This window comes from Ictidomys tridecemlineatus, chromosome 4, assembly GCF_052094955.1.
Source record: "Ictidomys tridecemlineatus isolate mIctTri1 chromosome 4, mIctTri1.hap1, whole genome shotgun sequence".
Taxonomy (NCBI): domain Eukaryota; kingdom Metazoa; phylum Chordata; class Mammalia; order Rodentia; family Sciuridae; genus Ictidomys; species Ictidomys tridecemlineatus.
In genome coordinates this window covers 210,542,761-210,551,573 of record NC_135480.1, presented here as the reverse complement: position 1 = coordinate 210,551,573, position 8,813 = coordinate 210,542,761, and the positions used below count along the sequence as shown (strand labels likewise).

The 8,813-nt window shown below is 56.9% G+C and overlaps 1 long non-coding RNA gene across 2 annotated transcripts in view; it reads right to left on the bottom strand.

Annotated features, from left to right (window-relative positions):
* Nucleotides 1-8,813, bottom strand: part of LOC144377432 (uncharacterized) — a 53,264-nt gene that overhangs the window by 13,061 nt on the left and 31,390 nt on the right. Inside the window, exon 1 of one of the 2 annotated variants that reach the window (XR_013438450.1) lies at nucleotides 4,380-4,631. The exons of the other annotated variant lie outside the window; for it this stretch is intronic. This is a non-coding gene — a long non-coding RNA (uncharacterized LOC144377432). Of the gene's footprint in view, nucleotides 1-4,379; nucleotides 4,632-8,813 lie in introns of those variants that run through there. 2 annotated transcript variants of the gene reach the window in all.

The following is an 8,813-nucleotide window of genomic DNA, read 5'->3' as shown; positions in this document are numbered from 1 at the left end:
CGCGCTCGCGCGGACGGGGACAGGGGTGCGAGCGGTTCGGGGCAATGCCCTTCCCCACCTCCCCTGCCCCGCCCGGGGAACGGCGCGGCGGCGCGACCGGGGAAACGACTCCTCGCGGCCGGACCAGGTCGTGGCCGGACGCGCGCACCCGAGCGGCAAAACCCTCGCGCGGCACCGAGCGGGTGACCGGCGCCCCGCGGGGGCGGGGGTGGCGGACCCGTCGTCCCCCCGCCAAGCACCGGCACACAACGACGCCGTCGCCGGCGGGCAGGCGGCGGTGGCGGCCAGGAGACGGGGGGCCGCGGCGGGCCCCCCCCGTGGGAGCGAACTCGCGAAGGGGCGAGAGAGCGGGCGGGCCACGGTCGGGAGAGGCCAGTCGGGGACGGGCCGGCAGCACGAGGAGGCGGCGGCCGCAGCCGGCGCGGGGAGCGGCGCGCCAGAAGGGCGGCGGGAAACGGGAGAGGGCACCTGCCGGACCCGCGGAGGAGCCCCGCCCGGAGAGAGCTGGCCGAGCCGCGCGGGCGCACCAGCCGGACAGGCCCAGGGCGGCACACGGTGTCATCACCGCCAGCGCGCAACACCAGGCGCACGGGCGGTCCCGCGTGGCCCCGGACGAGCCTCCGGCCGGGTTCCCGTCAATAGCCAACCTCCCGGGAGGGCCCTCGCGGGGGACAGGGCCCCACCGCCCCACCGCCGTCGCCAGAGGCGGGGAGGCCCCCGAACCCTCAACCCGCACACCGTGACGAGCATCCCCCAGCGACGACCGCCCGTCCAGCGTGCCCACCGCCACACCCGGTACACGCCCGGGAGGGGGCGGCAGCGCGGCCGCGACCAGTCGACCGGGGGGAGACTCGGCGGAGGCGAGGAGGGGGGCACGACCCCGCCGGGATGGAGGGCGCGCCGGAGGCAGCGAGGGGCAAGGCCACGCGGAGAGGAAACCGGGGAGAAGACCTCGGGCACAGAGTCGGGCCGCCGGGAAAACAAGCGGGGTCCCACCGCCACACGCGAGGGCGGTCCCGCACCGCCCGCGACGCCAACCCGGCCTCCGGCCCCAGCCCCGGAGCCTCCCACGAGGCCCGCCGCCCCGCCACCACAGGGTGGCCCTCCACGCGACAGAGGCGCGCCTGGCCTCCGAACGCCGGCATGCAACGCCACACACCTCGGGCCGACCGAGCCCCACGACCTGGGCCCTCTCCAGCTCCAGGGTCCGCTCGCTCACCACCGCGCCCGCGGAACGCACCCAGGGGGGGCCACGGCGGCCGCGCCCCGGGCCAGCGCACACGCACGCGGGCCGCCCGCCGGCTCGGGACCGGGAGCGGGCAGAGGGCCACTCGCAGCAGGCGAGGGGGAAAGAGGGACGGGGCCCCCCAACCCCCGGCCGCGCGAACAGAGCCCCGCCGCCACCGCGCGCACGCACACGCGGCACCAGCGGCCCACACGGCGGACCCACATGCGCCAGGAGGCCCGGCCAGGCCCAGCGGGAACCCTCCCCCGACTCGAAGGGGGGAGGCGCGGGCCGCGGTAGGCACAAAGAGCAGGCGCTCGGCCCCCACCCGCGGGGGGCCGGCGGACCCCTGCCCTCCCAGACGGCGGGGAGGGGGGAACTCTCGCCTACACACACCACCGACGGTAGCGTAGCGCACAAGGCAGGGGGGCGGCCAATGGGGGAATCCGGTACCCCACGCGAGGCACGCCCTTCACGGATCGCTAGAGAAACGTTCCTCACTGAGGGTGGGCCGCACCCAGCCCGGCTCCTCTCCCGACCGGCCGCCGAGACAGCGAGGGGGGATCTGCGGTATGGGCAAGCACGAGGCTTCTGGAGCGTTCGCGGCCGGGGACACCCCAAGGCGACCATCGCCTCGGGGGCCGGACCGGCCCCTGCTCGGCGTCCCGCCACAATCGCTCGCACGCCCGGGCAGCATCTCCCTTCCCCCAAGGGAGGCAGGGAAGAGCGCACGGGCGCCCGCTCGCCTAACACTCCCCGCGCCACTCGGCGCTGGGGACGACAACGCGACCCGCCCCCCACGGAGAGGGAACGGTCAACGCTGTCGAGCTTACCGCCTCGATCCCCCGAGCGAAGCAACAACTGTTCTTCCCCTTCAGGCACTCGCCTCAGAAACCCCCGCAGACGGGGCGAGACTGACAGCGAGGCGGCGGCCGGCCGCGGCAGCGGCACCGGGACCGGGAACAGCACACACCGGCTCAGCCTCAGGCACCTCAGGAAACGACCCGGAGCGCCCCAGGAGCACCGAAGCAGAGGCGCGCCGTCGCGCCGACGCGGCACGGCGGCAGCCCTCCCCGACGCGGGGAGGGCCACACGCACGGCCCTTGGCCGCCCAGAGCGGGCGGCGGGCGGGAAGCACCCGCTACGTCAGAGGACCCCGGGAGCGAGGTCGAGGCCGGGTTCCGCACCCCCGCCCTTCCCCGCACCGCGAACGGGCGGGGAGGGAAGGCGAGGGGCCCGCGGGCAGGACGAGAAGAGCTGGCCCATTCGCCATGAATGTCCGTCCCTCGCCTGGCGCGGCTTTGGTCCGGCCCAGGAGAGCGCAAAGTCACCACATCGATCAGCAGGGTGGGCGGGAGAGACCCGGGGAGCGGGGGGAGACCCGGCGAGGACCGCTTCAAGAGGAGCCTGCTACGGCCTCGCCGGCCCCACACCCCAGGGAGAGCGGCCGACGACACGGAACGGGGAACGCCTGACACGCGGCTCGGAGCCATGGAAGCGAGCGTCGTCGTCACACCGCCCTCGGCGCCCGCAGCGGGGAGCGCACGGGCGGTAAAGGACCACCCGCCACCTCCCCCACCGCCCTCCGGCGCCAGGAGACCGGCCGGCCGGAGGTGGCACCACCGCGAGGGCACTCCAGGCGCACCAAAGAGCCGTCGCACGCAGGCCCGAGGCAGACGGCTCCAGAGGGAACGGGTCCGGGCCACCCCATCAGCCCAGAGCCCCGCACGCACCCGGAGGCCCAAGCTCCCTCCCTCTGGCGGCACAGGCCAGAGGACACCGTGTCAGCACCTACCCGATGGCAGAAAACGGCCAACTCGGGCCAAGACAACCGCGACCGGGGCAATGGGGAACAGTTCACTCACCACTGCCGCCTTCCCCGAAGGGAGTCACGGTCGGCGGACCGCGAAATCGAGCCCATCACCGAGATCCAGAGCCCCTAGGGACAACTGGTCGACCCTCGTTGACGAAGGCACAGACGAGAGGCGGGGACCACCATCCCCAGCGAGCGGGATCGGGGGGCGGGCGGGGAACACGCTAAGGCGACCCACCACCGAAGGACGCCGGGCATAGCCATCAGGACAAGCCCCGGGCGGCGGCCCCCAAAGAGGGAACGCGGCGAGGCCGGGCCAGCACATTCGCGGCCAAAACCCACGAGAGAGAGGGAGAGGAAGCGGGAGAAAAAGAAAAAAAAAAAAAAAAGACAGAAGTCCCGGCGGCCGACCCAGACCGGGCCAAAGCGAAGCCCGTGCCACCGAAGGAGCCGCTCGGACCGCCACCCGAGGCGCCCGCGGCCCGGACCGAGCAGGGAGAGAAGACAACCGACACACACACTAAGCCCGCCGGTCCAATATCCCGCCAACGGGCCACATCGGCCCAGCCCAGGGCGACCGAGACAGTTCCGCCGGCGCCGCCCAGCTCCTGGAACTCTGTCTCGGCCACCGCCGCCGAATATCACGCCTTGGCGACTTCCGATGAGAAGACGCTCCCATAAAAGCGGCCACCAGGTGGAGCTCGACAACCGTCAACCAAATCGGGCGAAAGGGACGAGGAACCTCGGTCGGCGTCAGCGGGATCCGCTCCTCCGCAGGGGTCGTAGAACCTCGGAGGGCGTCAGCGGGATCCGCTCCTCCGCAGGGGTCGTAGAAAGTCACCCGGACACGTCCCACCAGCCGGGTCGCCACGCCACAGCGGCGGGCGCGAGACGCAGGCAGATGGGCCCAGCACCCCTAGAGAACCCGGCGGGGGACACGGGCGGTGTGGGACTTCAAAACCGAAACCACCACGGTGAAGCCACTGTTAGGCAGGCAGATTGCTAGGCCGCGGTCGGATCCATCCAGAGAATGGAGGAAGGGACAGAAACACGTAAAAACCCGTCGAAATCGGTTGCTTGGGAATTTGATCTGCCGGTCTTTGGGCTTGGGGTTCCCGCCTGTTTCTGTACCCCCCCCCCAAAAAAAATGGGAAGATGAACAGCCTCTGAGAATCCTTCCTCCTCTATGTCTGTGGTTCAGTGGCAGAGGGCCGGCCTAGCACATAGGAGGCACTGGGTTTGAGCCTTAGCGCGGCATACAAAAAGGAGGAACAAGTCGAAAGAAGGCGTGCTGCACGTCCACCTACAACTACTCCAAAAAAGAAAAAAAAAAAAGAATACCGATCATAATAGGAAAAAGGGATTTTTCCTTGTGGAGTTCCATTTTGTCTGTCTGGCCACGTTATCTTTCTTTTTGTTTGTTCGTTTGTTCTGTTTTGTTTTAAGAGAGAGTGAGAGAGAACTTTGATATTTACTTTTTAGTTTTCGGTGGACGGACACAACATCTTCGTTACGTGGTGCTCAGGGCCGAACCCCGACCGCACGCATGCCAGGCGAGCGCGCTGCCGCTTGAGCCACATCCCCAGCCCCTTTTTTAACTTTTACTTATTTTTCTTTTATAAAGACAGAGGGCAGAGGCGGGGGGGGGGGGAGAGAGAGAGAGAGAGAGAGAGAGAGAGAGAGAGAGAGAGAGAGAGAGAGAATATTTTGAATATTTTTTAATGTTTATTTTTCAGTATGCAGTGAACACAACATCTTTGTTTTATTTTATGTGGTCCTGAGGCTCGAACAGACACTTCTCAGAAGTGATATACATTCTATCTACAAAACGGCAAAAAGAGAAAAATTTTTTTTTCCTGTTTGGTCACAGTTAATAAGGTAGAATTTAATAAAGTCAGTCAGTAAGGATAATCGATCCAATTAAGATTTTTCTAATAAATGCAAAGGCATTTCCAGGAAGTTAGCTTGTATAATCTTTCCAAACAAGTTTATTTCACATAATGGTGGATAATTGGAAGAGTGACTTGACTCATTGTGTAATACTACACTTGTGTAGCTACTTGTAAACTGGTTATCAGATTCCCTTTACTTAGCATTCTAAGTGTTCTATCATTTTTACTCATTCACATGAATCTTACTGCTTTTACTCTTGCCTTCCTCTGTTGTCTGTGGGTTCTATTCTTCAAAATATGAGACAAAAATTAAGAAACAAATCGGCAGTAGGCTGCTAGTGTCATCCAATAAGAGCTGAAAAGTCACTCAACTTAAAGAAATCCTGTCTCTATCAAAATCCAGTCTTTAAAAAGGTCTTAAAAAATACTTCAGGCAAATGAGCCTATCACTCAGCCTCTCAGAACAAAGATGCCTCCTTCACAGAATAAACAGTGTATCAACTATCCCTGCTGCAGCGACTTTCACAGTTTGATGGAAGTTTGTAACCAGATTTCTGAAGATCCCCAGAGGTAATGTGGGTGCTCCTGGGGACAAAGGAATCTGGCGTGGAGGGGAGTTTCAGAGCAGAAGCACAGAAGGACCTTGGCCAAATTCATGATGACTTAGTAATCACCACCCCTAAGTTTCCAAAATTCACCTTGTAAAAATATTACTGTTTAAGCAATGTTTGAATAGTTGTTTAAACGTTTAAACAATGTTTTCCAGCGGACCTGTCTCTCAGAAGGTGTAGCTCTCGCTCCTCAGGCTCAATGGGGATCAGGGAACATAGAGTGTTAGCATGCCTTTACCCACAGTGTTGCTGGTCCAGAAGGTATGGGCTCAAAGCTCAACCCCAGTATGGAATAATGAATGGCAAAATGTCACAGAGAACAAAGTTGGCTTGGATTTTACCTTACCTTCTCGATCCTGTCCAGAAAGAGCTCTTGGGCACAAGTTCAGCTGCCCTACAGCAGGAGTCTCATCTTGGAGCCCAACACAAATGCTGTGTCCATGGTGAACGCAGAATGCTTGCAGCTGCTCAGAAGGCGCCATCACTACCTTCCAGACGCCATGCTGATCAGCACGGGCACTGACCCCAGGTGACGCCACCTAACTGTAATGCTGCCCCAGGGCATGAGTGTGCACACCCAGCACGCCTGCTGGGAGATGGGTGGGGTAATCCTGGGACCTCCGAGGCAGGGTGTGGTGGCATCTGTTTGGCCAAGGGCAATTGAGGCTGGGAGAAGGCTTTTGTGAAATACCAGCACAGTCTGGATAAAACCTAATTGATCTCAGGGTGCTCAAAAGTTGGATGGTGGCCCAGAAGCCTCCACTATCCTTTTTCCTGTGTCTTTTGATCCCAAAATCTTGGTAAAATAGAGGAAACCCGAAGGAGTGTACCAGATTCGCTTCCCAGGCTTTTTGGCAGGAGCTCACGGTATGAGGAATATTTCATTTTTAAATGGATATATAATAATGGAATCGCTTTGTTTCGCTTCCTACCCTGCAGATGTTACAGTTCAAGTACTCCAATATGGCGGGAAGGCAGGTTACCACTACAATGATACAGGATGACAAGACAAGGAGATTAATCATCAGGTCCCTATTTACCATGACAACTCCCGCCAAAGGACTTATTGCCATGGCAACTCCCACCTCAGTTTTGTCATTCTAATATAACCAATGAGGATAAAGCAGACAGAATTCAATTTCGGCTTTCTAAAGTAATTAATGAGGGAATAGTGGATGCTCTTCATAACCAATGAGAACAAATGGGGTAAGTTCTTCAGTCAGGTCTGTGTAGGGGAGTGATTTCTTCATACTCAGCATGTAAGACTAATTTTACAGAAATGTGAGCCTTGAGCTTCTCTCTTGCTTGGCCCACTTTACTTTACCCTCACAGAGTACTACTTTCACTGTCACCTTCAATAACCAAGGACCTGAACCCCAACTTCACAACCCATGCTTGACATCTTTTTTTTTTTTTTTTAAGAGAGAGTGAGAGAGAGAGGGGGACAGAGAGAGAGAAAGAATTTTAATATTTATTTATTTTTTCTTAGTTCTTGGCGGACACAACATCTTCGTTTGTATGTGGTGCTGAGGATCGAACCCCGGCCGCATGCATGGCATGCCAGGCGAGCGCGCTACCGCTTGTATTCTTTTGTCAGAATACACTAAAGTTAAAAAGGGGGGCTGGGAAGAAGCCATGCACAGAACTGAGAAAGGATAATACTAGATGGAACACAACATAGAAAATGTTAGTGTAAAAAAAGAAAAAAAAATTACCAAAGATTAATTGTAATTCTTTGGGAATGACATTCTTTTCCAATGATGGTACTTTTATGTAGAATTTCAGGTACTACAAGATGCCAGAGGCAGGTAAGAAAAAAATGCCACTAGTGAACTAGGCAGGGAGATGGGTCATCACATTCCTATGGCTCATTGCCATGACAACTCCCAACACTAAAGACTTATCACCATGGCAACTCCTGCCTCAAGTTTGGCATTCTAAAACAACCAAGGGGTTTGAACTGGAGAGTATTCTAATTAAGTTTTCTGAAGTTACCAATGGGGAAAAATTCGGATGCTATTTTAATCAAGATAACCAATGGGAGCAAATGGACTAAGGTTTTAAATGAGGTCTGTATAGGGAAGTGAATGGTTTACAGCTAAGTATATAAGAAGTTGTTTTCTAGACTTTCTAGATTTGTGGACTTAGAGAATCTCTCTCAACCCACTCCACTCCACCTCCTTCACCTTCACCTTCACAATAATTCTATCCTTTGCCTGTTACTTCTGTGTATCTTACTCAGGACTTGAACCCAAACAGGTACCCCAATAGTAACCCCAACAATAACAGTACCTGACCACTGCAGTGGTAAAAAGCCTTGTGTTGTAACTGTAGGCAATGATGTTAAGGCAAGGACAGAAATTTAAAGGCAAAACGCATGAGAATTACAAGAGCTAACTAAAGGCTGAACCTTGACCACCATGGCTAAAAACATGAGTGGAATTCATCTGAGGGTGCCCAAATGATTGTTGGGCAGATCCTTGTAGAATCACTTTCTGTATAAAGCTATGGTGGTCTCTGTGCAAACTGTGATTATGGTGCCATATTTTATAATACAATAACAGATAACTATTGCTCCCTCTCTGTTTATATTCAGTTATAGCCAGTCTGAAATACAAATCAGGGGTGAGGTGTATGAGTTACGGACATGAGGACCACCTGTGCTCATTTCTCAGATACATGGCTAACTTCACAGACTGCAGGTGTAGGAAAGAAAGGCATGTAGTTGAGGCATTTAAAAATACCTTTATTTTTGCATCATTAAAATTTCCAGTAACAGGCAAATGCACTGTTGCCAGCTCTTGTACTGAGCCTTGCTTTCCATCCCTCACACCTGCTGCTTTCCACCCCTCACACCATACAGGAGCAATTGGGCTTCACACTGGCAACAGATAGGTAGATAGCACACAAGCTCTTTTAACCTCTGGTGTTGCATATTCTGGGAAGGGACATAAGAACATTAACGCTGAGCAAAAATCAGTAGAAAGCCAAAGGAAACTAAGTAGAAAGTAGTAATGACCAGCTGGGTGTGCTATGTCGTCTCCTCAAATCCCTGGCATTTATCTGCTTTCATTACATTTTTCCTTTTCCTTGTTTACCTTCACAGAAACAGGTAAAGTCCTCCCCAGCCCTGCCTGTCTCAGCCCGTGGGTGCACCAGCTTCTGGCTTTCACTGTTTCTTTTTTTCCACCAGAGGGCAGTGGTTCTACATTTTTTAGTTTTCTTTCCAAAGTGGTTCTACATTTTCTAGATTTCTTTCCAGTGGTTCTACA